This window comes from Vulpes lagopus, chromosome 23 (assembly GCF_018345385.1).
Source record: "Vulpes lagopus strain Blue_001 chromosome 23, ASM1834538v1, whole genome shotgun sequence".
Classification (NCBI taxonomy): Eukaryota; Metazoa; Chordata; class Mammalia; order Carnivora; family Canidae; genus Vulpes; species Vulpes lagopus.
Genome location: NC_054846.1, coordinates 36,738,406 through 36,762,117, shown reverse-complemented (window position 1 = coordinate 36,762,117; position 23,712 = coordinate 36,738,406). Strand labels below are relative to the sequence as shown.

Below are 23,712 nucleotides of genomic sequence, written 5' to 3'. Positions count from 1 at the left end.
GTAAGAAGCTATTTTGCTAATTTGTTTGCTTTGTTGTATGCAAAAGTGTGGGTGGGAATTTGAGTCTGAGCAGAGTTTCTGGGGGTTGGGAGCAGGACGATTGCATTAAAACAAAAAGCTCTGGTGAAGGAAATAAGAGGAAAAGAGCCATATTGTAGGTAAGAAATGACCTCAGATTTCTCATTACACATCGTCATCTATCTATATTTTCACTCTACATGTAGTTGCTGCAAACTTTCACTTTTGTAATTTTGATCAAACTGGAGTACCAAACACTGTGTTTTTGGTTTTGTAATTATTGTCTGCAGCATTTAACATAGTCAGAGTCAGATGATTAGCCCTTTAAAAGACTGAACTAATTAAAGATAACATAGTGAAAAACCTGATCTTTTTTAATGGACAATGGTACAAACGCTGAAAGCTGATAATCTCCAAACTTACATACCACCAGCATATTGAGCTTTTACTAAGTGCTGGCTCAATGTTAAGAATTTTATGTGCTATAATTCATCTGATTTGTGAGATAGGCACCGTTAATATCTTTGTCATTTCACACATGTGGAAACAAGTTCATTTCTTATAAGATACACACTCTGGAAATGATGCAGAGAGGGAACTCAAAGACAGCTGATTTCAGAACCCAGGATCTTAACCACAACACATACTTCCTTCTCTGAATTTGGGGTGAAAGGAGTTTCCTGGTTAATTTCAGCCTAGCATGGCATATCACAAAAGTATTATTATGTATGCTCTTGAGACTGGAGATTAATCTGGAACAGAAAAAAAATGAATTAAAATGAAAAAAAATAAGTTCGTCCTTAAATCTGCAGACATTGTGAAATCACTCTAAGTAGAATCTTGATGATAGGTTAGTAATGGAGCAACCATTTTACTTGAGCCTATGCCTTTTGAAACTAAAGAGCAAGAACGGGAAAACAAGGGAAATAAGGTCTATTAGTTATGGAAGATTATTTTTATTGGAATAACTAGACATTTCAATAAGAAGTTTGTCAACACATGGGGACATAGGTCAATTGGATAAAAGTCAAAGTTCCAGTGCAAATTACATATTTTTTTCACTTTAAAAAAAAAAACATTGCAAAACCAATATGAATAATCCAAAGCTTCAGTATATGACTTTGTATTAATAGATGTATTTTAGTATTTAGTATTAATAGATGTTTTTGTGAAGAGGTGTCTACTGTATGGTATAATTACTTTAGAATCATTGTTTTTGTGTGATTTAATTTGAAAATGTTCTTTGTTATATTTAAAAAGGTCTCTAAAAGTAAGATCTGTTTACATGATATGCTCACTTATTTTCAATACAGTCAAACTTTAGTACCAAAATTGCATTTCTAGAAGAAATCTTTGGGATCAGTTGAGCATTTTTATTCAGGATTATGTGGAGAATTATAATTTGTTTTTGGGGTATCCATTTCCTTGTTTGTTATATAGCATTAATTTTTAAAATTCTTCATTTATTAATTTGTCACTTTTTTGTGCCTACTGTGTATCTGGATAAAGCATGAGGATGTAAATATGAATATAATATTTCCCACTAACAAGCTTAGAGTCTCTTAATGGATAGTCTTTAAAATTCTGATTAAGTATCAACTTATGTTCTGCTTAATAATATCTTAGCAGAGTTATTCTTAGAAAAGAAGAACAATACTGCTCTTACCCAAGGGAAGCTTTTACCTCAGCAAGTTAAATAAACCACTCAAGGTTGGTTACTTGCATCTGAGAGGCAATGTAGTCAGAGAACAGTAAAGATGGGAAGCAGAAGGGAATTTCTTTATTACAATCTTACTGCAAGTTAGTCATGGAGTTCCAGATATTCGTTTCTTCAAAATATACATGAATTATTTTCCATAACAAAATTGTTAAGTCCATGTTCAGTATACCCTAGCATTTTGCTGGGGGTTAGAGCAAATTAATTTCTGCTCTACTACAGCATACCACCAGAGAAACTGATTTCCGGAGCCCATCATCTCTACGTGGACGTACAGACATCTATAGTTTGGCATGTTCTAAATCAAATTCGTTTCCTGCTCCTTTTCTCAACGCTGCCCACGTGTGTTCTTGGGTCTATTTTTCTTATTTCAGCTAATGACAAGACAATGCCTGAGGTAAAAATCTCAGCATCATTCCTAACTCTTCCTGTTGTCCTCACTTATGACGCACACCATCCCACACGAAGGATGTAATCAATTTCTGTCAATTCTATCTCAGGAATGTCCCTGACGTTTTTTGTTTTGTTTTGTTTTGTTTTTCTTTTCTGACTCATTTCCTCCCTCACGGGAATGTAAACTCTATAGAGCAAGGGTTTGTTTTGTTCGCTGCAGTATCCTTTGTTTCTGGAAGAGATCCTGGCACATAGTAAGCTTTCAACAAATGTTTGTGAAAGGAACAAATGAATACTTATTTCCAAAACAACCTAACAACAATAAATATTTTGGAGGGTCATTATTTGCCAGGCACAGAGGTATGTCCTTTGTGAAATTTCATATTTCATTTTTGAAATTACTCCAGAATAGATTGGCACAACAGGATGATTGGACCCAGAAACCCTTGTTTGTAGCTACAGGGTTTTACTTAATTGCCCTGCCCAAACCACTCATTCCTACAGCTCATCTTCCATACTGTTATTAGCATTATTTTTCTAAAGATTTATTACAATTCTCTTTACCTATTTGAAAACTTTCAATGACATAGCTTCTTGTCATTCTGTGTTGGGTGTATTACAACTTGGCTATAGCCTACATTTCCACCCTATTTGTCAGGGTTCCATTCCAAGAACCAATCTGAGAGTTAAAGGGTCTACTTGCTTCCCAAATTATGCCATTCACTTTATCACATATACCTTTGTTATTATTGTTTACATTGCCTGCAATTACTTTCTCCTTGCTTTCTTGATTAACCTCTATTTATCCTTCAAACGCAACTCCAAATCTCCTCCTGCATCTACTTGAAAGAGATAATTTGGGAGCCAGTTACATCTACATTTGCATTCTGGATTTTCCACTGATGGCTGTGTAATTTTAGGCAAAGTCTTAATCCTCAGGTCTCCAGCCCTATCAGGCCTTGTCATAGTTGAAGGCAAATGTCAATGTCAGGTCAAAAGAGACAGAGTTAAAAAGTAGGGTGAGTCGTGGGAAAGAAAAGAGTACCCCAAGTTAGTGCGTAGTCAATTCAGAGTGTGGGGGTGGATCTGCTATCACATGAGAGTTCTAATGGAAATGTGGCTGATACAATATGATTCTAGTACGCTTTGTAAATAGTCTATTTAAAAACAGACAGACTGCTATTTAACTACTTGCACAGAGATCTGGACTGGTAAAACCAGTGGAGTCTTTTACTATGTGAGAACACAAAATTTCCTTTCTGCTTCTGTGGCAATCACATTTTCCGTTTTACTCAAGATGCTGAGTACCAAGAAAAAAGGGGAAGGGAGAACTTGCTGAAATATTTCTTGAAGATTATTAATTAATTTATTGTTTCTTTGGATTCATTTTCTTCAGAGAGGAAGGAGCCACTTATCTAATTTAAAACTATTGCCCATGATATCAGCAGTAATACTTATTTACACCTAATAGGGGACTTTATAAAGTAGCTGTATTGCAATTTGATTCTGGCTCATAGTTTTCCTTTAATTCATTGATGAATATGTGTAAGTCTCATTAACATCAAAAAGAACCGTGAATGCCTAATGATTACAGCATAGAACATGTCTAGGGGTTAATTTTAATTGCATATAACTGTATTTGCATGAACAGTTTAGAAACAATCATTTAACAAAAATAACCACACTTTTTTTTTAAGATTCTACTTATTTATTTATTCATGAGGGACACAGAGAGAGAGAGAAAGAGAGAGAGAGAGAGAGAGAGAGAGAGACAGGCAGAGGAAGAAGCAGTCTCCATGCAGGAAGCCCGATGTGGGACTAGATCCTGGGACTCCAGGATCATACCCTGAACCGAAGGCAGATGCTTAACTATTGAGCCACCCAGACGTCCCTAGGTTTGTACATTTTGAAATCCAGGACTAATTAGTGAGAAGAAAAAGCGTGTGTGAACCATTTGTATGATATTTATGTGTTGTGGCCTGGATATTTGTGTCTCCCCCAAACTTATATGGTGAAAATCTAATGCCCACATTGATAATATGAGGATAATATGAGGGTTTTGGGGAAGTGATTAGGTAATGAAACTGGGGTCCTCGTGAATGGGATTGGAGCCTTTATGAAAGATACCTGCGGAGACCTGGCTCGTTCCTTCCACCATGGAAGGATATGAGCTGAAGTTTGAAACCCTGAAAAAGATCCTCATCTGCCCATGCTGGCACTGTGATCTTGGACTTTCAGCCTCTGGAACTGTGAGAAATAAATGTCTGTTATTTATGAGCTTTCCAGTCTGTTTATTTTGTTATTGCACAATAGGCTAAGACATGTGTCTGTAGATTGACACAGAGGTTGAAATCAGTATGATTGTGGAATACAAAAGATGACAGTCTATGGCAGAGATCTTTACTTGGCTATGTGTTTACGTGCTGAGGCTCATGATATGTGTTGACATTTGTGGATTTGACTACCTCTACAAATTGTACTACATAGATAAAGTGCATTAAATGGAAAACTTCGCTGTTATCAATGACCAAAAAACACTTGTTGAGAAATCTCCTATGCACAAAGCATTGGGTTGTTTATTTTTAAAAAAAAAGTTGAAGAGAAAAGACTAAAATTTTTTTTTTAAATTTTTTTATTTATTTATGATAGTCACAGAGAGAGAGAGAGAGAGAGAGGCAGAGACACAGGCGGAGGGAGAAGCAGGCTCCATGCACCGGGAGCCTGATGTGGGATTCGATCCCGGGTCTCCAGGATTGCGCCCTGGGCCAAAGGCAGGCGCCAAACCGCTGCGCCACCCAGGGATCCCGAAAAGACTAAAAATTGATTACATGTTTCTGAGTTGCTTTCTAATAGAATACTAGTTACATTATAATCTGGGAGAAAATGTTTATCATTTACTTGGATTCGAAGCATACTTGATTTTTTATTAAATTATGAAAAAATGACACTAAAAATCAAACTGATAATCAGCTACAGCTAAAAGCTACAAAGAAATGTGAAGATTATTAGTCCAACCATAAGTTTATGCAAAAGAAAAAATCAATACTAGAGAGTCCAAGTGACTGATTTAACTTATTATTGATTGGACAAAGACCAGACTGATGTTTCCTGTCAATATAACAGGAAAGGATTAAAATATCCTTAGAGTCTAAAATCATGGTGTTTCGTGTTAGCCATTAAATTCAAAGTCACCAACTAAGGCATAAGACATAGATAATCCAAAATGGGACAAGCAGACCTTCCATGCCACACTTATGATTGATACTCTAGCATTTGATTCACCATAGTCAATGGTTCTCCCTATGCTATAAACAATTGTGCTTTTTCTATTGAGGTCCGAAAGTAATCTTTTGGAGTTAAGGCATTATGCATGAAATACATGCATTCTAAACTCTAGAATCACACCTGTTTGGCAAGATGTTCATACATAGGAACTAATAATAACTGAGGGAATAGTGACTTACATCTCCCATTTCATTCTCAGGTTCACAGTGGGGTAGTCCGAGTGAAATGGTAAGCAAGAATGACTACATGAAATGTATATAAATAGTTATTTCTGTTTCTCTCCCATTTTTCTGTCTCTGCTTTTTGCTAACCTTTTACAGTTTTATTTATTTGAGTTAAATCTGCTTAGGTGTTCCTGAACTTTAATGAATAAGAGTAAAAGACTGAATAAATTTTTAAAGAGTAAGACTAGATTATGAATATGTATGAATATCAATATTCATACATTAATGTCAATATATATGAACCTCAATACAAAGCAACATATCAGTTGAAACAAGGCCAAAAACCAAGAGCTTCATGGCAATATCTGCAATGCTCAGATGATGTAGGTTTCACAACAATAGCCAATTAAGGGAGAATCTAGGTTCCAACAGAATTGACTCAGTCTATGCAATATGAGAAAAAATATTTAGATAAATATCTAGATTTATTTTTAAATTAGAATGTACAGTAATAAAGAGCTTTCATTTCCACATGTCAACAATGGGCTAGACCTAATAATTGCTAATTCCATTTAGACGGGGAAGGTTCTCCAGTTTCATGCAATCTCCCCTCCCCCCATTTGGTTAATATTTTAATACTGAACTAATCACTCATTTATATTACCTCTATGATTTTAGACGGCTAAGTATGCAGCATCTGATCCAGGAACGGAGTTCAAGTTGAAAAAAATTTGGTATTTTTATCTATAATGGTATGGTTATCTTTGAGGTGGAGAAAGATATAGTATACGCACTTTAAGCATTTTCCATCTCGTTAGAAAAACAATAATCAGATATGTCTTTCTTGGTTTAATGTCATTAGATCTTTACTCATCTAACCTCTTATTTTGTATTTTGATAACCAGAGAAAAAGATTCTGATTTCTATATTTGCCTATAAGGAAGAAATGTGCTCAAATTTTGGTATTTTGGTTACTTCTGATCTCTGCAAAAGTGAATTTTTGATGGCATACCCATGGTATGGTTAGTATTACTTAGCTGTAGCAAGATATTTTGCTGATTATGCATATATATATGTATATATATATACATATATATATGCATATATAGATTAAGAAATTATTATAAGTTAAGAAATAAGTGAAGTTTTCCTTAATTTCAGTGTATTATATATTTCATTTAGTATGAATCCATCTGTTAGGTTTCTTATGTCTGAGATACTGGTTGTACCTAAGCATTTGCAGGGTAAAGCCAAAAACACCAGTGAATTTTAGGTTGCAGCACTATTACTTCTAAATATGTCCTTACAGAATTCTGTAGGATATGTGACAGAGTTAAATCAATTGAAAGTTAGGAAATGATTACTTTTACCTTATGTTTTTGTTGGGAATCTAGGATGCTATGGTTGACAGGCTGACAAAATGTCACAAAATTTTCACCCTCCCTTGTATGTACCCCCTTTGTAATATGAATTTGTAATGACTCCCATTAGGAGGTGGAATCTGTTTCCCACACAAGAATGCCAGTTGACTTCTTCATACATTTTGGCCAAAGAAATGCTCTAGAATTGATGGTGTGGAATTCTAAACTTAGAACTCAATAGGCCCTTCATGCTTCAATTCTCCCTCCTGGAATCTTTATTGCCACAGTACAGGTCCACCCTGGCTTGCTAGAGGTGTAGAAGCCACACTGAACAGGTCACCTTTTTTATATATGTGACATTTCTCCATAATGAGAATACAAGTTATACTCCAAGTAAAAATCACTATTTTTTTGTCCCTTATGACATATTTCCTCTAGCATATTGTGTAGTTATAAAGTCTTGAAATCTATACAACCAGGGACATGCTTTCATCATTTTTAGTAATACTGAGTTATTCTGTGCCTTATTATTTATACTTGCAAGATAGGTTTACTCCTTTTCCAATATACGTGCAAAAATATTGATCAACATTGATTGATTTAATGGGTAAGCGAATATTTTCTTCCTGATTTTATACAAAACAATAATTTCTATGGAACATGGAAACAATGACCCTGAGAATTTTAACTAAGAGAGCATCCATAAGGTTTTTTCTAATTTAGTTTGAGGTTGAAGGTTGAAGAATCCCACTGGACTTGTGATAATGATGCACTAGGAAAGGTGAAGTTGCTCATAAATTTTATTATACTAAGATCAAAATTAAGATATTTTGAACTGACAATGTCTCACTACTCTAATATTGTGTGTAAAATAAAATCAAAAGCAAAAAGATGACTATTCAGCTCCTAAGGTGTCCATATTTATCAGAAATAACAGTTAATATGGGATTACATATCTGCTGTGATGAAAGAATTATGAAGGGCTCAATTTTTCTGTGGGCTGATATTTCATACTACAGCGCATGGCAACTCACTAAAATCCAAATCTGCTTAAGGTGTTCCTGAACCTGGGAGGAAGTTCACATGAAGCTGACTAATCCCACTGTATTTGAATAGCATAGCTTCTTCTGCTTTGTACTTTGTTATGAACTCTTTGGCTTAACCATAGGAAGCTGAAGTAGTGGAAATCCAGAAAGCACAAGTGTAATTAAGGAGCCCTACCCCTGAATTTATCAAAAGGAAAAATGAACGACATATACTACAAATATTTGGGAAAACATAAATTACTGTGAATTCTAATTGTTACTGGACAGCATTTTAAAACAAAAATTGAAAACTAAAAAGCTTATGAAAATGAACTCAGTACTGATGGATTGAAATTTCATTTGAAAATCTCTTCCTCCCTCCCTCAAAAGACAGCCTGTATAAACTGAATGTTTTAATAACAGCATTTTCACATCTTTTCTGAAACAAACAAACAAACAAACAAACAAACAAACAAGAAAATAGCATGTGGTCATAGTTTAAAGTAAAAAAAAGGATCTTATTTTTTTTAAAAAACACATAAACATCATAATGTTATTTTCTACAAATAAATCTGCCTGATTTAAATCAGTATGAAAGAGCCAGTCCCCAAAGGTAGTAAGCAGAAATTTTTGAAATGTTTACATCAGAAAGTGTCACCAACAGTGGCTTTAAACACACATCTTTCATGTGAATAAGAGAAGAAAAGACTTGTGTACATGAACTGCCATTTTTAGCTCTATTTCCAACTACCATATGGGTAACTTCATTAGAGAGTCAGAATGGGCATCTTATGAATTGTCCACTTAGTGAAACAGTTAGCATTAATGATAATTACAAGAATCTCAAAGGCTATAAAATTAATATTGTGTGTTTGAAGAGTCTAAAAGATTAGAAGAGGGACACAAATTATGCTTTTTTATTTTCTACAAAGGCAGAATCAAACAAAAACCATACTCATTTTCTCTTCTGACAGGGCTTAATAATTTAGCAAGATTAATGTGATGAAGTCCTTGCTTCAGAAAAGAGAAAGAAATAACAGAAGCATATCGGAATTATGTAAGGGAAAGGTTGAAAACAAGGTAGAAAATTAGTTTGAGTAAAAGTTTTAGCAGGTTTTTTTTTCTGCTAAATATCACATTTACACTCTGCAGAGTGTAAACAATTAAATATTAGCATCTTTATAAAACCACAACACTTGATTTTCTGCTTCAAGCCAGTATATAGGATCTCTACAGTCAGAGAAAACTTCTGATGAAAAGATAATTAAAATAAAATTACATATAAACACCTATGTATATACTTCTTAAGAATCTTTGCTCTAACATGAAAAAATATATATCTGCAGAGACTAATATAAAGATTAAATCAGCAACCCTGACAAGTAAGTAATTTCCAAAGCCAGCTTTCAATATGAAAACTTCCAGCAATTCTTAGAAACCTTGAGCTTCCCTTTTGACTGCTTCATGAGGAGCAAAGTAGAAAGCATAATCAAAACCTTTCTCCCCATAAAATGAGAAGTAAAACTCATAAAGAAAGTGATTCTGAAAGGAAATCTTGTCCTTAGTGCTATCTGAAAGGAAAGAAAAAGAATTCATAATAAGTTAGTCCTCATCATAGATCTGACATGTGAATCCATGCTATTTGTTGGATTAAAAGCCTAAAGCAGAGCATTTAGCTTAAAGGTGGCCCTGGGTTGAGAGCCTCCTTGCCCCCTGTGGGAGATTGATAAAAGCCAATACTTTAAGAACAGAATTCCAAATCTAGCCTTAAAAAACTCCCATCGACAATATTCCACATGTGTGAGATCATACTCAAAAACAAAAAACACCTAAGTAAAATAGGATTTCATATGTGAAAACAAGCAGACATAACAGGAGTACAATCAGAATCACAAAATTAGAGGTTTGGCTGGAACATTAGAAAAGGAAAGAAGAGACTATTAAATCTGTAAAACACTCTAATGGAATTTATTAACACAAAGGTTATAAAAATTAAAAGTATAAAAAGAGATTAATTTAAAATGAGTCACAAACACAGGTTAATGCAATGAATCGGATATAGATTTAAAGAAGTGGCATTGAGAAACTATGAAATGATTTGAAAAACAAGGGACATAAAGGATAGAGAAAAAAGGAAGAGGCTCCATTAAAGGAGATAATGACTGAGTAGTTCCAGAATTGCTGAAAAACATCTATCCTCAGATTCATGAAGGCCAAGAAATCTAAAGTGTGATATAAAAAAAAAAATGTACTGGGGTGCCTGAGTGGCTCAGTTAGTTAAGTGTCAGACTTGGGCTCAGGTCATGATCTCAGGGTCCTGGTATCATGCCCCAAATTGGGATCCCCACTCAGTGGGAAGCCTGCTTGACCTTCTGCCCCACCGTCCCCTCACTCCTGCTCTCTCTCTTTTTCACTCTCTTTCTTTCTTTCAAATAAATAAATAAAATGTGTTTTAAAAATACCCTGTTCCTAGACACATCATAACTAGCTTCAGAGACCACCAAAGATTAAGAGAAGATTTTAAAAGCAGCCAAGGTAAAATAGCAAATTACACACACGGTATAGCAATGAGGCAGACAGTTGACTTTCCATTAATAAATAGAATCCAGAAAAAAACGGAATAAAGTCTTAAATGGTGTCAGAAAAATTACTGACAATCTAGATTCACAGTCCAGGGATATTAATTTTCTAGAATGAGAACGAAATACAAATACTTTCAGTCAAAAAAAAAAAAAGGAAAATAAATAGCATCACTAAAGGAAAATTTAAAGAATATTCTTCAAGCAGAGAGATAAGATGGAAGTTCTGATAAGAAGGAATGGTGAAAAATAAGCGATTAATATGTGAGTAAATCTGACATAATATTAGTTTATAATACAATAATAATAATTTCAACTTTAGAATAATAGAGCAGAAATATGTTCAACACTAACACAAAAATCTGAATGGCTCACGAGAATTAAAATATTCTAATATACTTGTATGTTGGGAGGGAGTTAAAGATATTAACATGCCTGTGTGTGTGCATGCATGTGTGTATGCACACTCTGGAAGATATCTTAGTTTTATTAGTGTATTTTAATTTTGTTCTATGATCTGGTTTTTCTTCTAGCATCAATATATTTTCAAGTTTAAATCAAAACATCATGTTAATGCTTTGATAAATTCAGAAATTTCCAATAAACACTCTCTAGACTTTGCAGTGAAAGTAGCAGTACTGAAAAAAACAGAAATTGCTTACATAAAAATAATGAACAAATATCTTCAATTTGGGCATGACTAGCTACCCCAAAACAATTTGATATTATGAAATACCTTTGATAATATATAAACGATTTGTATTTCCTCTGAATTCTACTGTGAATGAGAGATAGCCAATCTCACCTTAAGAAAGAAGCTGTCATAATCTGTCCTGTACAGAAAATGTTGATACACTGGAAAAAAGAAAGTCCAGTATTACTAATACAATCTTCTAGTTTATTATTATTAAAAGTAAAATAAAAAATATTCTAGACAATTTGTTATTTCCCATGCAGTTGCATTATGTTCATAGTCAAATGTTTGAAGTATATATTATATAATATAAAGATATATATATATGTATATAATGTCTTTTAACATTACCATTGTCTTTTTTGTGGTAGTAAATAATTTAGATATATTTTATAGTATTCCATTTCAGCACAGGATTATTTGCCTTTTGGAAGTAACTTCAGTCCATATTACTTAGCTTTGCTTCACCTATGAAGTGCATAGACTAGTTTGTTACAAAGGTCTATTTCTAATTTTTCCATCATATATAAAGATTGACAACATTCAAAAGATTGTGTCTGCTACTAAATTATAAACTCATTGGCTGGACCATAGTTTGCTACTGCAAGTTGGCCATACCATATAACAAGGATATTCAAAAGAAAACTATAGCTATAAGAAAATGAGTACATGGAGAAAAGTCTTTAAAGATAATAATCTTTAAAGTCATGTGGGTATTCTTTGAGCAAAGATAGTTTGAGGAATAAATATGTTGTTATTTCGCATTACTTTTCTTGACTATACTTAAAAGTAATATTTATATATATATTTTAAAAAATCAGTGCATCTCTGGGTTATTTAGCTACTTCCAAGGAGACAATAATGTTTTTTTCTGGAGTTTGAAAATTCATATGCTCTTAAAACACAAATTCCTCTGTCTCCCCTGATATCTCCATCAGTTTTTTCATATCTTCTTTGATGTACTGTGCTCAACTGCTGTGGCCAACCATATCCTCAGCCTCACTAAGATTTCTGTATTTTTCCTCTATTTTTAATTCTATAGCTTCCCCATAATGGGAAAGATAGCTACAATTGGAGACTGATCTTTTAAAATGGTAGTCGTCTTTTTGGGATTCTTATTTCAAATAAACTCACTTCTCAGTGGAAATATTACCACTCAATCATTAGGGTTGGGCATAAAGGAGGTAGTAATTTAAAAGATCTCACTATAGATTCCAAAAAATTTGGTCTGCAGAAGTCTATAACAACAGTAAGTGAAATTATAGCAAGCATTTGGTATTTGGCCACAGCAAGACATTTAGTCTATGAACTTTATATTTTTAAACTTATGGATGGAACACATTGATGAAAGGAGTCAAGACAGTAGAGGTGGTAATCAGATGGTAAGGAAATCAAGAAAGAGCTGTATTGGTTTTAGGATTTTATAACATCCTTCAAGACCCGGATGTCTTATAATGTCTTGTAATGGCCTTTGCCTTCTGACTGTCCACTTACTAGTGATATGACCTTATATTTCAAGATAGGTTTTTAACAGATCTGATTTTTTATTACAATAAGTTGATGAATTTTCTGAAAGGTTAATTAACACTGGAAGCTGTTGATTTATCCTTGTACGCCTATCACCAACTGGAAACACACATATACTGAAAGCACTGGGCTCATTAGTAGTTTATAAGGATTATATTTGGCTGATTATTGCTCATATATACTGAGGAAAATTATCACAGAGATGTACCTGAGAAGAGATATACATGAAATAAGATATTCAATTAAGTGAAAAGTAATTAAACAAAGATAACTTTCTCTGATTGTATTGTCATCTATTTTCTTTTTATAAATATTATTTTGGCAAAATTTATTTTATTTGATATTTCACATAAGAGGGCACTTTCAGTGTAATTTAAATTATATATGATTTAGTTGTGTTTACTTTCATTTTGGGATGATTATCTTCTTTCTGAGGCACTATTATGAACAATAACTAGTTTTATATACTTCTTTATTGTGATTAAATATTTTGAATGCCATTACAAATCATTATGTTAGCACAGAAATTTACAGAATTAAAAAAACAATTGATGGAATCATTTTATTTTTCAACAATTTCCAATATTCAAGCTTCAAATATTCAGATATTACAGATATTTAAATATATAATATATAAAATACATTTATAAATATATAACATAATTATTTAGGTTGTCATAATAATAATAAATTTATATATTATGTTTAAATTTTATAAATGCAAACTTTGTTTCTGTGTAAAGTGAAAATATATGTTGGAAAAATCTCAAGTTAATGCTAATTGACCAAGCAGACTACAAAGAGATAGCAACCCTAGAAACAATTACAAATTTGTAATGGTAATGGAAGGATTTTCAGAATAACCAAATCTCAGGATGAAAAATATCTGTACATTGACTTTCTGAAAAAACACAGTCCTTTGTTAATGATATCTCTTTAAATACACATTCAACCCATCCCTAACTTTTGGATAAATAAATTTCTTCAGTCACATGAATGTCAGGTATTACTATATTGTATGTTAAATAATAATAATAATTGTGTACTTTTGGTATTATTCCCAAGCAATTTTCTTCATAGGCAGAGAAGCAGCTTTAAGAATCAAATCAAACCACACTACATCATTCAGTGAAATTTACAGCAGATAAATAACACAGAAACATGAGAGAAAATGAAAGACAGAAAAATTACTTTTCTCAAAAAAAATCTATGCTCATCTGAATCTTAAATCATGTATTCTTTTCCCTTTGTATCATTCTTGATAGGGTTCTTAGAGAAAAAAATGGGTTAAAGTGACTGAGCTTCACTGTCAAGAGAAACCTATGGTCAGGGATATATCGAATTCCCAAAGCTTTCATTATTAATATTTTATGAGTCTCACTGATCTGTCCTATCTAGAAGAAAAATTTATCTTTCATTTGTGCAAGAACTGCCTGCCGAGTAATAGATTTCGTGTCCATAATCCGGGTGGCAAAATGCAAACAGCAGCAAAGGTAGGAGGAAGCAAAGTGTTCACTTTATTTCTTTGACTCGAGTCTGGCCGCACTTTAGTGGAGTTGCAGAGTCAGCCAAGCAAAATGAAAGATCTTTGGGGAACTCTGAAAGACTGTCAGCTCTGGGCCAACATACTTTGGCCGGCACACGTGAATGCCCATATGTTTAAGCTGACTTCTAAAGGCAATGTTTTGCTACAGTGACTTTTTTTGTTGTTAATGTAACTTAAAAGTTTACAAGAAAGTTTGGTGCCTACAAAGTTGGCAACTCATTTACTCAATAGTGAAAACTGTCTTCCTTACAGATGAGATGACTAAATGCAAATTGATGATCTTCTGACACTTTGGACTGAAAAGGCAAGAGTTTTTGCCTCTTGGTAGGGTGTGGCTTGCCTCAGCTGAGCTAAGATGTCATGTAGGCTCATCTATGACACTGGAGGTGAGTATTTCCTGGACAGTATTCATCCACAGAAAAGTAAAACAGAGAAGGGAGGTCCAGGACACTCTGTCACAACACATTGGGTGTCTGCCTGTTAGGTCCCCTTAGACCACAGGTCTGTCTGGATTCATAGGAAGTTGGAGGATGATTCCTCCATGTGGTAGGAAAAATAATTTCTGGAGAAGTGTATTTAGTGTAAAGTCAGGAAAACAAACAGACAACGAGAAAAATAATCTCTTGATTTAGGGGAGGTGGGTGGGGGGATGGGGTAACTGTGTGATGGGCAATGAGGAGGGCACTTGATGGGATGAGCACTGGCTGTTATACCATGAGTTGGCAAATTGAATTTAAATTTTAAAAAATGTAAAAAAAAAAAGAAAAATAATAAAATATACATTGTATACCAAAAAACCCTCCTGATTTTGAATGTTTTCCTTTGCTTGAAAATAAAGATTTCAAAACTACATGAAACAACTGAGCTTCTTTTCTTCAGAGCTCTTACCTCAATTTCTAATTACATATTAACTAGTAGGATTATTTAACATCTTTCAGATCTCTTAGAATAAAAATTAAACCCTGTTCATTTTGGTGCACAATGGTATTCCCAGTGTCTTGTACACTGTTGGCAGGCAATAGGTGTTCAGTAAGTTTTTACTAAAAGATTTGCATATTTTTCATTTTCATCAGTGCCTACTAGCATGTTTTACATAATAATCCTTAATGATGTTTTCAGTGAGAGTAATGATTTATTCAAACTGCAGCCACAGATTATAAATTCATATAAAGCACTATGTTAGAAATAAGTTGATACTAATTAGTCTAAGATTAATTTCTGGGACTCAAAGAGTTGACCATCTGGTTGAGGGATAAAGTATATACACAAGAATTATATAAAATGTGAATTATTAGTGACAAAAGAACATATTAGCTGTAATTGTTTTTTTTTGTCTTTTTAATTAATTTTTTTTATTAGCTGTAATTGTAAATAGGTATCAGACACACAGAAATGAAGGCACGCTCCTGATAAAGAGAACTCTAGGAGTAAATACTTTGGAATCAAAAGGATATAAACCACAAATCATAAAAGATGTGGTTTAAGGTGATACAGCTTAGAATGACCAATAAGAAAACACCACCCTGGTCTATAAGAGCCATCTAAACCTCCTTCTCTCATTGGTTTGTTTAGTTTTTATAGTAGGAGCACACATGATTCCCATGAACTGAAAGGATCCATATTCAACACTCATGCTAATAAAATATTGCTAGAACTGTTTGAGAATGTTTCTTTTCTCAAACTCCAGCTGGTATCTTGTTTTTATCTGATCTCGTCTTGTGATTTAAGCATCTTTTGATATCTTTATTCTCTCTTCTTTATATTTCAGTTCTTTTCTTATTCTCATTTTCCCTAATTTGTTTGCCTAACTCCTTGGCATCCTCCCCCAGACTCTATACATGGGAGTGGAATAATTAGTTATTTTTGGAGAAAAGTAGTCATTTGTAGATACTCCCTAGCTGAGTAAAATTGTTGCTTGTTGTTACCCATCAGTGCATTTATAATACCAATAGTTTCAACAAATGATTTTTTCCCATTAAAATTATTTCAAGCCCATTTCTGAATAATTTTAACTAATTCAGTACTTGTTTAAACCTTTGTTTTCCCAATAACTCATAAGTCCTATTAAGCTATACCCATCTTAGTTAAATTTGATGTCAGTTTGTTTTAAAAAAAAGTATTATTTTAACAAAAACAATGTACTATGCAGTATGTGAAATGAATAATCTATTTAAAACAGTAATATAACAACTAAATGTTAAATAGCAAATACAACACCCTTATGGGGAAGATTTTCTGGACTTCCTTGACTTTAAAATCAAGTAGCTTTCTTTAAAGCTAATATCAAACTAATTAAATTTATAACATTTTATATGTATAAAATATTGTTCTTTATATTCCCTAGACCTTGAAAATTCTCTGAACTTGGTGATTCCATAATAATATATTTCTGAAACTATGTAAAATCTTTCACTAATTGTTTATGTTCATATCCATGAAGGTTATTTGGTGTCTTTGTGTAGATATAACTCACCAGTAATTCCCCTCTTCTTTTTCTATTCAAAACATCAATCATTTGGATTTAGTTTTTAAACCTATTCACTTTTTTCCTCATAATTTCTATTACTATAATTTCTATTAATGCATGGCTTTTTATTTTTAAGGGTCATATTTTATTTAAAAAACAAATAGTGTTTTTTGTTGTTCATTTGCTTCTTGATTCCCCCCCCCCCCCTTTTTAGAATCATTTCACAATAGTTACACCTTATTCAAAGACCAGGGAACTTTTTAAAAGCTAAATTGAAGTTTTAAAACTAGGGACTTGACTAGGTATATTCCTCTAATGACTCTTTTTGTCTATCAGCCTAAAAGCATTTAAAGTTTGTGTTAAAAAAAAACAAAAACAAAAAAACCAAAAAACCAAAACCACAACAACAAAAAGTTATTAGATGATGTAGACTTTCATAGTCTTTCAGTTACTACTGAAAAATGCGGAATGTTAAATTCACAAATTCCAAAGAGGAACCATATGGTCAAGCCCAGGAGAAGGGTGAGAAGTTCATTGGGGAATCTAGGGTGGAGAGAGGGGGAGTAACATCTAAAACCACTCTTTTTGACACAATGGCATATAACAATGACCTTGAGGAAAGGTCATAAATTAAGGGAAGGCATTTCCTGCATTTTCTCATCATAACTCTGGGAGTCTTTTCTACTCCAAGTATCCAGGCTCCAAGTAATGTTCTACTTCTCACAGTAGCTACCCTTTGACTTTTCAGTCTATCCCTATTTAAATGCGGTCTATTGACCCTTCCAACCAATTAGATAAGTGAATGTGGTAACCTATTGCCAAAATAATGTCTGAAAATGCAAATGGGGTCAGGTCACTCTCAACTCTGATCCTTTTATTAGTTCCTCGTGTCTATTTGGTAAATAAATTTCTTAGCCACATGTTTTATTCCCACCAAGAATTCTATGCCTCAGCCAAACTGATTTATCTGCCATTTTCAAACACATTTCATGTGAGCTTTCATGCTTCAGCGCTTTTGAACATATATTCCATTTTCCTAGATAAAACTCCGATCAAGTGTCACTGTGTTAGAGTGTCTGTAAGTCCTGCAGTGATGTTGGTTACTCTCTTCTTGAGAGTACGATGAAAGGAGTTTGCATCTTTCTGGAGACTTTCTGGGCACGTCTATCATCCTAATGCTGTGAAGTCAAGGGCAGAAATCATATGTCATTTTTATGTTTGGAAATTCATAGATATTCAATAATTACTAAGTGACAAATGTAATGAATTAATATGGCATTTTCTCACTAATTGGAGTTTTTCAAAAAAACATTTTAATGCAATAAGATTTCTCCAGAAGACAGAATTTTAAATTCTGCGCACTGCTATTTAAGGAAGTATTTTTGATTTGGCAGGTCTTTCTGGACCTTTTAGATAATGCATTGCTATAGATTTACTTAAATGTAAGGACTTTTGGAATCTAGATTTTAACCTACATTGCCTCACTTCTTTGCTTAGTCGTTAACTAAAACTTTGCTTAGATGTTTTTATAAGACAGAAGAGGCTCTAAGTAAAAATCTACATTTAATTAACAGAGAGTATTTTTATATCTATATATTTTAGCTATTATTAGGATTTGGGAATCTAAATTATCCCCAAATTGTAATATTTCCTCATAATAACTGATACATAAATGCTATAATAAATCTGCTAGAGAAATAGTGTAATCAAACCTAAAAACCTCATCAGAGAGATGATAGCTCTCTGACCATTCCTTCTAGTAGTTTGTGTAAATAGTATAAATCCCTCCAAAATCCATAAAATATTTTGTTTTGATGCCAATTACAATGTTCAAACTCTTCTCATAACCTCTTTCAGTGAGAAAAATAAACTTAGTGGTCTACCCATAATGAGAAATATTTCCCTAGTAGTTTGCATAATATTCAATAAGGCTTACAACTTAATTATACTTTAAATTTTAGTGTCTTTTTTTAAACAGATATTGCCTATATTTATTTAGTTTTTTAAAGATTTTCTTTTTCTTTTCTTTTTTTTTAAGATTTTATTTCTTTATGTATGAGAGACAGAGGGAGAGGCAGAGACATAGGCAGAGGGAAGAGGCAGGCTACCCACAGGGAGCCCATGTGGGACTTGATCCCGGGACTCCAGGATTATGCCTGAGCAGAAGTCAGATGCTCAATGGCTGAGCCACCCAAGCTTCCCTAAATTTTATAGTGTCTTAATTCTGTAAAATATTTTAAATATATTATTGTCTTGGTGTAAGACAGAAGCCAGTTTCTTTCTTTTGCATGTGGCTGTCCAGTTTTTCCAACACAATTATTGAAGAAAGTCTTTTCCCTCCCTTGTATATTCCCAGCTCCTTTGCATTGAACTAATTGAACATAGATGCATGGGTTTATTTCTGGACTCCCCATTCCTTTCCATAAATCTCTCTGTCTATATTTTTGCCAACATCATAGTGTTTTGATACTCACAGCTCTGTATTCAGGTTTGAAATCAGGAGCATGATGCCCCTAGCTTTGTTCATTTTTCTCAAGATTGATTTGGCTATTGAGAGTTTTTTGTAGGAAAACAAATTTTTCAAAAGTTTTAGGATTATTTGTTCTGTTTCTTTGGAAAATGTCATTGAAATTTTGATAAGGATTGCAGTTGAATCTGTAGATTGCTTTTGTAGTATGGACAATTTGACAATACTGATTCTTTCAATCCATGAGCATAGAATACTTTCCATTTATTTGTGTCTTTAATTTATTTAATTAGTGTTTTTTAGTTTTCAACATACAGATCTTTTACTTCCTTGGTTAAATTTTTGCCTAGATATTTTATTATTTTTTTAAAAGATTTTATTTACTTAGAGAGAGAGAGAGAGAGAGAGCACAAGTGGGGAGGCAGAGGGAGGACGAGAGAGAGAATCTCAAGCAGACTCTGTGCTGAGTGTGGAGCCCCATGTGGGGCTTGATTTCACAACCCTGAGATCATGACCTGAGCTAAAATCAAGAGTCTGATGCTTAACTGACTGAGCTACCTAAGTGCCTGGATATTTTATTCTTTGTATTTATTTATTTTTTTAAAGATTTATTTATTTATTTATTTATTTATTTATTTATTTATTTATGAGAGAGAGAGAGAGACAGAGAGAGACAGAGACAGAGACACAGGAGGAGGGAGAAGCAGGCTCCATGCTGGGAGCCTGATGTGGGACTCGATCCTGGGTCTCCAGAATCACACCCTGGGCCAAAGGCAGGCACCAAATGGCTGAGCCACCCAGGGATCCCCTTATTATTTTTAATGCAGGTGTAAATGGCATTGTTTTCTCTATTCCTCCTTCTGATAGTTAATTATTAGTCTTTACAAACATAAGAGATTTTTGTATATTGATTTTGTATCCTGCAACTTTACTGAATTTATTTGGACCTTTTCGGTGGAGTCTTTAGGGTTTTTTTTTTTTTTTTTTTTTTATTTATGATAGTCACAGAGAGAGAGAGAGAGGCAGAGACACAGGCGGAGGGAGAAGCAGGCTCCATGCACCGGGAGCCTGATGTGGGATTCGATCCCGGGTCTCCAGGATCGCGCCCTGGGCCAAAGGCAGGCGCCAAACCGCTGCGCCACCCAGGGATCCCCTCTTTAGGGTTTTCTAAACACAACATTATGTCATCTGTGTATTAGTAACAGTGGCACCTTCTTCTTTCCAATTTAGTTGCCTTTAATTTATTTTTCTTCCCTAGTTCCTCTGACTAGGACTTCCAATACTACATTGAACAGAAGTGGTGAGAGTAGACATCCCCGTCTTCTTCCTCTTTTGTATTTTTAAAATATTTTATTTATTTATTCATGACAGACACAGAGAGAGAGAGGCAGAGACATAGGCAGAGGGAGAGAAGCAGGCCCCATGCAGGGAGCCTGATGTGGGATTCAATCCCTGGTTTCCGGGATCAGGCCCTGGGCTGAAGGCAGTGCTAAACTGCTGAGCCACTTGGGCTGCCCCCCTGTCTTCTTCCTAATTTTGAAGGAAGAGCTTCCAACTTTTTACAATGTTAGCTGTGTCAACAGCTTTTCTTTTTCAACAAATTTTGATATTATCTTTACTTTTCAAATTAGAAAAGAGATCACAAAAATTTGGTAACTTCCCTAAGGCAACATATAAATATGTCTTTTTAGGTTTGAATTAAAATTAATTCAAGATATATAATCTAAAAAAAATGTCTCCCTGGTGTTACATAGTCTCACCACGATTTTAATAAAGATGCAAGAGTTCATTCAACTCTAACAAAACATGTTTAAGTATGAAACATTTTTTTATCTTTTATATGGTAAAAAACATACTCTATTTTCAAGTTTTCCCTTAAATTCTTTCCAATTTCAATATTATTATTATTATTATTTCTTTAATATGTTATTCTTTTATTTTTTATTTTTTTATTTTTTATTCTTTTTTTAATATTTAAAAAATTATTTATTCATGATAGACATAGAAAGAGAGAGAGAGAGAGGCAGAGAGAGAGAGGCAGAGACACAGGCAGAGGGAGAAGCAGGTTCCATGCAGGGAGCCCAACGTGGGACTCCATCCTGGGTCTCCAGGATCACGCCCTGGGCCAAAGGCGGTGCTAAACCACTCAGCCACCCAGGCTGCCCCAATTTCAATATTATTAATGAACAGTCTTACATTAAGAGTCCTTTAAGTTTAAAGGGTTTATAAATATAACCACATTTTTAGGAATACTATTTGATTTAGAAAAATATAACACTGTACAAACATTCTATTCAATTCATATGTCACCACATTCCATTTCCATATCCTAGTGTTCACACAAGCCCTTTCTTTGTGGTCTATTCATCTCTTTATTCACATGTTTATTCACCTCTTTGTTGATTTCTTCTCCCTTCAGAAGGAGCCATAGTCTTCCTGAGGAGCCAGGCTGATACGGGGTTTCCAGAGTCCATTCTGTGGGTTGGAAACACCTGTCTCCTCTGTTCTGTGGTGAGAGGCAGATGGTCCATTCTATCTCATCCCTCCCTCCTAAAAGATACATCTCTGCTGTATGAATGTGAAACTTCAATTTGAACTGATTACAGTGAACTAAAATGAGACGGGTCTATCTCCTAGGTTCTTGGCTTCTCTCACTTATCCGTCTCTGTGTGTTAAGAGCACCAGTAGAACAGTCTCTGACAGGACTCTAATACTGGTAAATTTATCATCCCACACTGGCTACCTTATGATGCAAATCAGTACGCTGAAACTGACCAGAGAAGTGGGATCCCAGAGGTCTTACACAAAATGAAAATAAATAAATAAAAGAAATAAAGCAAGAAACAAGAGAATGGATATATGTCTTCTTTGTTCTCAAAGAAGGTGGAGAGGGAAAAGTACAAATAGGACTACCTACTTTGAATAATTTAATTAGGTATAAAATGAAATGAGGCCTACAGTTTCAGTTTTTCCAAAGGAAGTAGAGACCTCTGGATATGACAGACTTATTTCTGGCTCAAGTCCTTCCCATCAGGTTTTTGATACAAGAGGCAAGCCTCTTGACAGATTGACCTCTTTTAAGTCATTTCACTAAGAGAATAAAGAATGGCTGTTCCTTCATAGCATTTTTCAAGAGGTTCCATGTCTTTTCATTTGCTTTTTAAACAAATATAAAAAAGTACTTAGGTGAAGTTCAAGCAACTTTCACAATTATAAGTTGTAAAGAAACAGAAATGGTCTATAGGGATCCCTGGGTGGCGCAGCGGTTTAGCGCCTGCCTTTGGCCCAGGGTGCGATCCTGGAGACCCAGGATCGAATCCCACGTCGGGCTCCCGGTGCATGGAGCCTGCTTCTCCCTCTGCCTATGTCTCTGCCTCTCTCTCTCTCTCTCTCTCTCTCTCTCTGTGACTATCATAAATAAATAAAAATTAAAAAAAAAAGAAATGGTCTATAAAGTTTAAAATCCATCTAGTTGCTCAACTACATATGCAAAATGCCCATTATAGCTTGTGTCATTGTTGGCTATTTAATGACATCATAATACCATGCTCATACAACCTAGAGAGTCCAATAAAGTGGAAATAGTTCACTCATATAATTATAATAAATCACCATTAATGATAAAGTTCTATCCTAAGAATTATAATTTGATCAAGCTTTGAATTAGGTAAATGTATAACCACCTAATTTATAGCTGTTAGAGTAAAAAGAAAGAGAATTCAAAATGACTTAAGAAAAGAGATGTGACAGGCCTATCTGTGGCTCAAGGCTTCTCCATCAGATTTTTGATACAAAGAGGGAGACCTTTAGGCAGATTGACCTCTCAAGTTAAGAAAGAAACATTTCTTGCTCAGATTCTGGATCATCAGAATATTTGAAGATTTCAGCCCAACAAGGACTTATTTCTTCTTTCAGAAAGTGGCTTTAAGGAGTGAAATCCTGGGTTTGGAAGGATGACAAGGAAACCTCTTGGTGGACAGACATTTCACAATGCTCCTGGGTAATGGGGTTGCCCAAGAAAACACTTCTGTAGAAGGTAATGGAACAGGAAGAGGAACACTTCATAAACTCCCTCAAGAAAGGTTGGGGTAGGAAGAGTGTCCTGCTCTCATCAATTTCCCCCATTGTACCATCCCTCTATGAGCCTCCAACCTAGTAATGTGGTAGAGGAAAAAAGCCTTAGTCAACCATTTTACTTTCAAGTAAAGAGATGGATAGTGAAGATGCAAATTGCCAGAAGCATCTTGTTGAGTGTTTTGCTAAACTTCTCCATAATATTGCTGCCTCAGCCTTGATTTTGTGTGGCCAACAGTCTGCAGAGGCCTTGATCTGACACTAGTCCCTCCGGTAAGGCATGTCTTTACTGATGAGGGCAAGATAACAGCTTGCATAATCACAAGCAAATGTAAGTTCCTGATATGATACCCCAAATGTCCTTGCGATGGAGTCACCTGCACCTTCTGAGGCCT

The 23,712-nt window shown here is 34.3% G+C and overlaps 1 protein-coding gene across 4 annotated transcripts in view; it reads right to left on the bottom strand.

Moving 5' to 3' along the window:
- MGAT4C (MGAT4 family member C) overlaps positions 1-23,712 on the bottom strand; it is a 401,472-nt gene that overhangs the window by 35,700 nt on the left and 342,060 nt on the right. For 2 of the 4 annotated variants that reach the window (XM_041738642.1, XM_041738640.1), the window contains exon 2: positions 11,348-11,397. The exons of the other annotated variants lie outside the window; for them this stretch is intronic. The gene's annotated coding sequence lies outside the window, so the exon portion shown is untranslated. The remainder of the gene's footprint in view (positions 1-11,347; positions 11,398-23,712) is intronic. 4 annotated transcript variants of the gene reach the window in all.